The following is a 10252-nucleotide window of genomic DNA, read 5'->3' as shown; positions in this document are numbered from 1 at the left end:
TGAGTTACGAGTGCCACCGAGAATAGAATGCCACTCATGGTCGCGAGTTCTACCGAGAGTAGAATAGACTCTCGCGTCCAATTCAACTCATGATGCTTTGATCTCTAGATTTCCATGCTGACACAATGACTATGATGATATGAATATGATTCCCATTCCCATGATGTCAATGTTCATAGAATTTCCCATACTCATTGATTTCCAATGTTCTTAGATCTCCATAAGTTGATGGGTTTTCCCCATGTTCATAGATTTCCAAAGTTTATAGATTCTTAAAAAGCTTGTGGATTTCCGCACGTGTGTAGAAATCCAAAAGTTTATAGTTTAAAGAGGGTTTGCATAAATGATTTTATCCAAACGTGTAAAGTTACCATGTTTCCACCCCATAGTTTTGAAAAGCTTAAATAGGGGCTATGAACTCACCTTGATCTCGGGTTAGGATGGTGCTACAATAGATCTCCTTAGCCTAGAGTTGAACATAAATATAAGGTTAACAACGTGCTATAAGTCTAAGAAAACGAGCTTACGCGGCCTCGAGCAAAAACTGGGTTTTAAAGACGAAACAGCTTGGTTCTGGCTTGATTCGATCGAATAGGAACACGTTCGATCGAATAGACACACATTCGATCGAATCTGTGGCACACTCGATCGAACTAGAAACACATTTGGTCGAACCAGTTGGAAAAACTCGTTCGGTCGAACATGGAACTTGTTCGATCGAATAGACACTCGTTCGATCGAATACGAAACTCATTCGGTCGAATGAGTTGGAGACCATTCGGTTGCTTTCCTATTCGATCGACTGGACTGATTCGATCGACTGGACTGATTCGATCGACTGGTTCGATCGAATGAGTCTGATTCGACTCCTTCAAGCTGGGCGACGGAGAAACCTACGGGTTTTTCAGATTTTCCAGATTTTTGACCCAAAATCGAAGTTTTTGACATGGAAATGCTCGGGATTGAAAGGGCTATCGATTCCTAGTGATTTTAAACACAAAAGCCTGCATTTTGACACCAAAACAAGACGGTTTTTGACCCGAAAACTCTAGAAACGAAAGTGGGTGTTTTTGCTCGATTTGAGGCCGAAAATGGTTATGAAAATGGATGATTTTCAAGAAGATCTTACCAAGAATAACAACAAACAGATTTGTGGACTCGGATTTGAAGTTTGAAGACTTTCTCTCTCTAGTTTCTCTCTCTAGAATGAGAGTGTTTGGGTGGGAAGTGTTGGTGGAAATGAAAGAGATGGTGTAAGAATACTTGATTTTCCGCTTAAATACTCGGGTGACTCGGGTTCGGGTTTAGGCTACCGACGGGTCAAGACTGGTCGAGTTCATAAGTTTTTAAACAAACTAAAACTTTTTCAGCAAAACTTTTATAAAACCATTTTCCGAATAATTATTTGAAATCTTTTTAAATAAGAACATTTAATTTTTCGAAAGCATAAAAATTAATATTTTTCAGGCGTAAATGTCGTTTTATAAAATAAACATTTTAAATGATAAAAGCAGATTTTTCCAATGATATGGGTTCCGAACTTATCGTCCAGAATCCCAAAGTCTATAGTTTCCGATGATTTCACGATCCTAGTTTACCAATCGAATTTCAGGGCGTTACAATACCCAAGAATATCGAGAGAAATCATCAGTGATCACCAAACCGTATGATGTTCCACCTAGGCTTTTTACATTCACGGGACCGAAGAGATCCATGTGAAGTAGGTCTAGGGTACTGACTATTGAATTAACCTTCTTGGTGTGATGGGATTTCTTGTGTTGCTTTCCCTTTTTGCACGATAAGCATTGGTCTTCAAAGTTGAAATTTTTCAAGGGAACACCCAGCACCAGCCCATTCTTGACAATGTAGTTCATTTTCCGAAGATGAATATGCCCCATTCTTCGATGCCATAACTCGGACTCCGATTCAGTTGCTTTTGACAGAAGACAAGATTCTTCTGTTGCCATCTCAGTCGACCTCATATCCATAACATACGTATTCTTTTCCCTTGGAGCTTTCATTACTATCCAATCCTCTGGTATCTTGAAACCAGGATACAGTACGATCGCTTCATTCTTGGTAAAGTGCACAGTGTAATCTTTGTCACAGATCTGCGATACACTCAGCAGATTATGCTTCAGTTCTTCAACGAAATTCACTTTCTCTAACGTCATTTTACCATTAGTCACCGTCCCAATTCCAGTAATCCTTCCACCACTCTCTCCAGCAAAACTTACTCTTCCTCCCTGAACAGGTTTCCATTCGTGTAACAAATACTTGTTACCCGTCATGTGCCGGGAACAGCCGCTATCCACAACCCATAGATTGTTTGCAGCCCTGTTCAACTGTTCCTGCACGATTAAAGCAGAGGATTAAAATCTGGGGACCCAAGACCTATTGGTCTTGGGTCGATACATCCCGTACTTTGGCTGTCCAAAGTTAGTATTAGAATGATTTTTGTAAGTCCTAAAAGGATACCTTCTTGTAGATTGATTATGAGGCCATCCAAACCATCGTGAATTAAATGATTTATTACTAAAGATTTGGTTGTTAACAGGGAAAAACTGAGATCGATTTATTTGAAAACCTGGATTAGTCGAATGTCTGAACTTTGATGAGTTTTCATTTTTACCATTATAGTACTTACTGTTAGTTCTATTCTCAGTTTTCGAAGACCTCGTACCTCTGAATCTCTGCTTCAGAGGGCAATCAGCAATCAGGTGTCCTAATTGATTGCATCTGAAACAACTCATGTGTTCAACTTTCGTATCAACAGTTGTTTTAGATGTTGAGGCTGCATTACTGCCCGTTTGTCTAACATATGGTGGGACATACGGGTTTAGTGGAGAATTCTTTTCATTTGGTTTATGTTCCTCTCCACGTTTTGGTAACACTGCCTCTTGTTTTGTCTCACTCGACTCGGATGACTTGTCCGAATTTGATGAGACAAAACTAGGAACAGAAATCTTAACACTCGAAACAGGTTTACTCGTTTCGCCTTTACTAACTTCTGGATCTTTAATCGTAACCTTAACAGGAACTGTCTGGCCAATTTCAACATCAACAGATTTCTGATTACTAGGATCATAAGTATAGTTATGATTATAAGGTGGTGGAACTTCATTATATCCAATTCCTCCCCTTTTAACTGGGGAACGTTGATCACTTACAAGGTGATCAAGTATAGCAGAGGAATTTCTAAATTGCTCAAGCTTTCTGTTTAATTCCACCACTTTCACCTGGTGATCAGCTATCTGTTTATCTCTTTCAGCTATTAGTTTGGTTTTCTCTTCTAACACTTCATAGCTAAGATCAATTACTTGTATTTTTTCAGCTAGACTAGCTTTAAGACTTCTGATATCTTTTTCACTAGCTTTTATTTTTACCTTGTAACTGTTTTCTCTAGTTTTAGTGTAATGATGATCTTCTTTTAATGTTTTAAATTGAGCATCCAAACTAACAAACTGATCAGTTATTGTTGTCAATTGTTCAGACAGATTTTCATATTTCGTGCAAGGGAGTTTAGTACTTACCTCGGAGAGCTGATCTGTCACTTCTGCCATGTAAGCTTGATTTTCTCCAGTCACTTTCTCACTTCCTGCAGTTTCGATGTTCGCCAAATTGGCCTTTTCGAACACTTCCTCAGCATGCAGATTCCAATTGTATTCCCCATTCTGTCTGGATATCATCGCCCTATTCTCACTACTTCCACCACTCTGTTGTGTAGACCTGTTCTGACTGCGTTCTACACGTTCATTTGTGCACTCTTTAGCAAAGTTTCCATTCTGTTGACAGTTATAACACCGCACCTTTGACTTATCAAAGCCTGGTCTTTCACCAACAAACTTTCTACCAGTCTTCTTCATAAACCTTTTAACCCTTCTTACAATCATCGCCATCTGCCACTGCAGATCCATCTCTTCCAGATCATCAGCATCGATCTAATCATAGTCTTCGTCTAAAGTTGCAGGATCAACAATCTTGCCTTTAATGTAATTTTCATACGAAGCAATGAAAGATGCATAGAGAGCAAACTGCTGTTCAGCAGATTTAACACTCATGGGCATCTGAGAGTAGTTGTTGTTCGGAACACTTGAAGAGAAACTACCCTTGGTTGCTTGAGGTTTAGAAGCATTTGTTCCACCAGCTACAAAACACACATCACCATCCATGTTGAGAGTTACATGACCTTCATGTGTTGAGTTAGCGCCCGAGTCTCCCTTAGAGTAGTAAGCAGATGATTCAGACTTCGAACTTGAACTTGATTTAACTTTCGCACCATACATTCCCGGATCCTTAACCTGATCAGTTGGTGTCTCTTTTCGAACCATGTTAAGTTCAAAAGTTCGTAGTTTGTTGACTGCTGTTTCCAAGTCATAGTAGGCAAACTCTTTATCTTCTCTCATCAAGACAGTGTACATCTCCCATTTCGGTGGGAGAGCATCAAGGAGTTTTTCCATGATCTCCTCTTCTTTGTAAGCAATGGAATAATTGCTGAGTTCGGTCATCAGGTGATAATATCTCGTGATGATATCATCAAGTGATTCATTCTTCAAATACTTGAACACCGAGAATTGGGTTTTGAGTAATTTAATCTTGGATGCACGAATCCCCACATTGCCTTCAAATCGGTTTTCAAGTGCTTCCCATAGCTCTCTAGCAGTTTTATATTTCCTGAAGGTGTGAAGAATCTCTTGTGGAAGAGCCATTGTTATCGCAGCATGAGCTTTGCTTTCAGCCTCATACATCTTCTTTTCTTCCTCTTCCATCTTATTGTATTTCTTAATCTGTTCACGACCCTCATACAAAGCAGTTGGTGGAATGTATCCATCTTGAATGCACACCCACATCTTAGCGTCTTGAAATTTAACATACTGCTCAAACCGATCTTTCCACGCCACAAAATCGGTTCCCTTAAGCATCTCCGGTGCCTTAGTAGCTGAACCCGCTTCCACTTCCATCTTTACCAGTTCCGTAATATTTATAGAAGTCATCTTTCACGAAACGAAAACACTATAGAACCCCGAAAAATAAAAATTTTATTCTTAACAGTACTGTAGGCGAAGTTAAAGTTAACTTCTCTTAAGTCTTATCTTCGCTTGAATTCGTAACTTCGCTCTCTTTTTAGATTCGCCTGAATCGGCGAAGTTGTAGATAACTTCACTTAAGTTAAGCGAACTTGTGAGGTAGGCCAAGTTGTGGATAACTTCGCTTAACCTTATATCTTCGCCTAAACCCTACAAACAGTAGCGGCAACTTCGCCTGATGAACACGATAATTTTGCAGGTTTGATTTTGACGTTTTGCAAGGTATGCGAAAGTGTAATGGGTTGTTTTTGATGGTGGGAGGTGAGTAGGACACAAAAACTCGGTAAACTAGTCCCGCGAATAGTCGAACGGAATGATTTCTACACCCGCGTGATAATCCCGAACCACACAATCACGAGAAAAAGCTCTGATACCAATTGTAGGTTCCCAGCCGGATCTACACGGAATATCTCGTTCTACGTAGGTGCGGAATCCCTACATAAGATGATACGAGCGTAGAAGACGATACACGTTAACACGATCAAACACACGTTACAATAAACAAAGACACGTTGTATTGCAACTGGAAACACGTGATTCTCTGATCACCGATTACACAAACTGAATAACTCGTAAACTGAAAACTTGTAAATAAATTATAAACCTAGCCGTAACCTAATGTTTATATCAGACGACAACTTCGCCTAACATGTTTAGGCGAAGTTGTCCCTAACTTCGCTTGTTCTACAAGTTCGCCCATATCAGGCGAACTTGAGTACCAACTTCGCTTAATACAAAACACAAATCCAACTAACTCGATTACAGACACTAGACACTGAACTACTGACATCATGTACCAACAGACTCCCATTTGGCAGTAGCTTCATATTTCTATCTTCAAGCACGTGTCTTGTAATCTTCAACAATCTTGTATCTTTCATCTTCAAGCATGAACGCCTTCTCGTACACAAACCGAAACAACTCTTTGATATTTCTTCGCTTCTTCTTTCCAAGCAGGAATATAAAATATTTTCTTGTCGTTCAGCACCTGCAGATCAGCTTGAGACAAATTCACTAAGTGCATTGGATCATACACTCTCAGCAGCTCTTGTTCATCTTCATTCTCCATTACTGCTTCAGCTGTTTCACAATCAACATACCACCACTTCAGATCCTTGAGCACATCCTTGGGCATTTGTTTCATCGGTACTTCTTTTAAACACCGGATCGGCTTATACTTCATGATCATCCAAGGCTTGCCATCTGCTCTCATCCCTCTATCTTTATCTTCAATAAGTTTTCCTTTATGTGGTTTCAATAGCTCGAACTTTTTCTCCTTTTATACTTTTCTTCCAAATAATCTTTCCAATGACCCTAGCCATGTTATCATCACTCCTGTTTATCAACCCCAATCTGGCTAAGTCCTTCACTTCACACTCAGGCAATGTATTCAACGATCTCAACAGTCTCTTGAAGTACTGAACCCCATCATACCTTTTAATCACAAAGAGCCTCAACTGCTCATCATATAACCAGCATATAATCCCCTTTCTCGATTCAGCATAACCCCTGATGTTGTAACTTTTCTTGAACATAGTAGGGACCGCCGGTTTCTTAGTCTTTATAAACCACTGAGCGTAGCCTTCTTTCCATCTTGGCTGCTCCTCCCATTCTGTCTCATCGCTTCCCATATCTTGACCTATATCTGACTTATCAACTTCCGGAATCTCGTGCTCAACGTTTTCCTCTACAATCTCTCCCTCTTCAATCTCACTATCAATAACAATCTCAGCACCAATCTTCTCTATCTCTTCAACCGGTAACACATCGTCATCACCTATAACCTCATCATCCATCATCTCAGCATCCACGACCACCACCTCATCACCCCCTGAATCGCCAGCAGCACTGGTTGACTCCCCCTGAGATGTGGAAGTCCCAAGAGCTTGTTCAGTTCTTGGCAACTCTCCACATGCACCTTTCGATGCATTGGGATCATCGTCTAGATCATTACGCTTCTTAGTCCTCAACTCATCACCCTTACAGCTCGTCTCCACCTGAGATGCCAAAATGCACGGAATATCTCGTTCTACGTATGTGCGGAATCCCTACGTAAGACGATACGAGCGTAGAAGACGATACACGTTAACACGATCAAACACACGTTACAATAAACAAAGACACGTTGTATTGCAACTGGAAACACGTGATTCTCTGATCACCGATTACACAAACTGAATAACTCGTAAACTGAAAACTTGTACAATTATAAATCTAGTCGTAACCTAATGTTTATATCAGACGACAACTTCGCCTAACATGTTGTTCTACAAGTTCGCCCATATCAGGCGAACTTGAGTACCAACTTCGCTTAATACAAAACACAAATCCAACTAACTCGATTACAGACACTATACACTGAATTACTGACATCATGTACCAACATCCTTGTATCTGTTACTCTCCTCTTTCCACAAAGACTGGATCACTGCGCGTGCCCTATAACACGCTTCCTCTGACAACTCCAACTTTGAACTAGTCTTTAATATGACCCGCAATCCTAAAATGTCATTAACCTCTTCGGGCTTACGCCCATCTCTCAACAACTTCTTCATAGTACTATAATGACTTTTTAACCGAGATTTCATCCACCATATCCACTAACACGGGGTCTGAATTCAATAAGTGAGGTAATTGTTCCTTCAAGTGGTGTATCAGCCCTGTGTCATGGCTTCTTAACCAGGTATTTACATAAAGATAAGAATCAGGAAACAGGTACTGAAATGACATATCTTCGAGTTCAAGTGACAAAGAAGTGGTCCCGAGCGCGTGTGCGAGAGGCGCGTGTATTTTCATAACCTCTAGAGAGAGCATTTTTTGCTGGTATTTTGGGAGGTAGTCTAAATGTCTCATCATATCAAGCTTGACAGCAAGGTGAAGAATGAGTGCCCTAACATCATAATATGTTAGACAGAATTTTCTAAGAGCTGATGCACCTTCATCATCATATGTTTCAAGCTTTGAAGCAATTCGGTTGACACGAATGGTTTCATGTAATAAGTGAGCTGTGCTGATACCTATTCGATCCTTGACTTGGAACATGCTTACGCCACATGCTTCCACAACTTCCCTCAGTATACCAGCGGATATCACTTGAGCATCCATCTAAACACAAAATTATCAAAACCTAGCTTCGAATGGGGAGTGCATAGATTTCAATTGAATCAAAGCATGGCATAATTTCAATCTCAAACATCTAAACCTAATTTCAACTTCAGCGATAAAAACCTAATTAGAAAGTGACATTCAGTTTGAGTTACAATTCAATCAAAAGCTTACCTTAAGATGTGCAAGCAGAAGTGCACGGGAGAGCGGGGAGTGGCCATCGGGAGCAGGTGGCAGGGACTGCAGAATGGGGAGGCAAAGCTTCAGCGTTTTGAAGAGCAAATGGTGGTTGCTGTCCTTGTTCATCCGCTCCGTAAGCTCATTAAACGTCCCCACCATCTTGCCGCCATCTGTTGTTGCCGGCGGGAGAGAAAGAGACGAAGACGTCGTTCTCACGGAACGACAAGAGTGTGAGTGTGAGTGTGAAAAGGTACTTTGAACAACATGGGGGGCTTTGATGAACTTAATTTTCCTAATTGAACAAGGGAGTTTGGTTTGAGTGTAATAAGATTCTTGTGGAGTTGTTGACTACAGACTACTCTCTCCATTCAATCAAAATGAAATGAGCTAGACGGACGAGTGTTACTTGTTGGTGGTGTTACTGTTAATGCTTGCTTGGTTTACAAGGAAGCCACGTATTTATATGAATCTTCACTTTTTTTTTTAATTATATCATCATTTTTTTTCTTTTATAATGAGAAATAGATTTTTAAAAGTAAGATTTTTAGATCATTTATAGAGCAAGATATGATATCAACATTATAATTAAATGGGTTAGAAAAGTTCACGACTGGGTTCACATATAGAATGAATATTTATAGATATTTTGACTCTTATAGGTGGGTGAGTATTGAGCTAGGATTGTTAAGTTCATAAAGAAAACGGTTACTGCATAACATTTGCGTCAACATTTTAATGTTGCATTTATCAAAAGTGAAAGGTATGAGTTTATCTGTGATGTGATTTATGTGAATCATGAGTCTAAATGTTTTAAATCTTGTGATTTGAGTTACTGGTGTATAAATCACACAGTTAATGAAATGATTACAACAATTTGTATCATTGTATGTGGTCAAAGTAATCTATCACCATAAAGACTAGTGATTATGATCACAAAGATGGCCACAATCAAGGGATATGTATGGTTGGTTAACGAATGAGATTATAAGGGGATGTACATGATGTGATGGTAAGGTACCAAACACATCATAAATAACAAGTCAAGATGTTTAACCCGCGGATATGATATCTTCCGCGATATGCCACAGACCATTGCGGAAGATACTCCCATACCAATGCGAAGCAACAAAGGACAGCGGAAGGGTTGCCACAAGTAAGACACGTGGTGAAATATCACTACATATTACCTAATAGTTATATGGGCGCACGATAGACCAAAAAGAATTGGCTAACGTTGTACTCGCACCAAAAGAAAGAACATCATTGGCCAGACTGTCCAGCCAATCAGGATAGGCCGTCATGCTTAGCCATGACGGGAGAAGCTTCCATTGAGCAAGACAGCTGGCCCAACCTTCTCTTCTATTCAGCTCTAAATACAGATGGAAGTTTAACGGTAAAAGGATCTGATTCTATACACTCTAACTCCGTATATATATTCCGATCACTTACCATACTGATTCTCACGCGAAAGGGTGGTTACGAGAAGACACCCTATTCCCCTTCTCGTAACGAGCTCACTGTGTTTGATTTTGCAGGTGTACGATTTGCCGGAACTAAATCCTGTTTGAAATAGTATAATAGATAAGACGACAAGCTACGCTTATAAGTCTAATTCTATCTGTGAACTAATTCCTGGGTGAGATATTAGGTTTAACCTCATTGGGTTAGACTTAGTGTTTTATCATTTGCGCCATCTGTATCGGCTAAAACTGAGAAGTTAAAATTATGAGTTCCCGCAAACCTCCACCGGTGACACCACTGTCTTTCAACCACGTAGGACCAATCTAGATGGGACCTCGGAGGGATGTCTGAGACAATGAGAAGAATATATCGAAATGGAACGTCCTCAGCAAGATGTATCATTCCAGTTCACGGAAGCC

At 40.0% G+C, this 10252-nt stretch overlaps 1 pseudogene; it reads right to left on the bottom strand.

The window, feature by feature from the left end:
- Positions 1 to 7459: 7459 nt before the first annotated feature.
- Positions 7460 to 9673, bottom strand: LOC143593718 (putative GTP diphosphokinase CRSH, chloroplastic pseudogene; annotated as a pseudogene).
- Between the last annotated feature and the right edge of the window lie 579 nt (positions 9674 to 10252).

Source organism: Bidens hawaiensis, unplaced genomic scaffold (assembly GCF_021521415.1).
Source record: "Bidens hawaiensis isolate Kalapana, Puna unplaced genomic scaffold, B.hawaiensis_p1.1 tig00042554_1, whole genome shotgun sequence".
NCBI classification, from domain to species: Eukaryota; Viridiplantae; Streptophyta; class Magnoliopsida; order Asterales; family Asteraceae; genus Bidens; species Bidens hawaiensis.
Note: the sequence above shows the minus strand (reverse complement) of the source record. Positions and strands in the feature narration are given on the sequence as shown.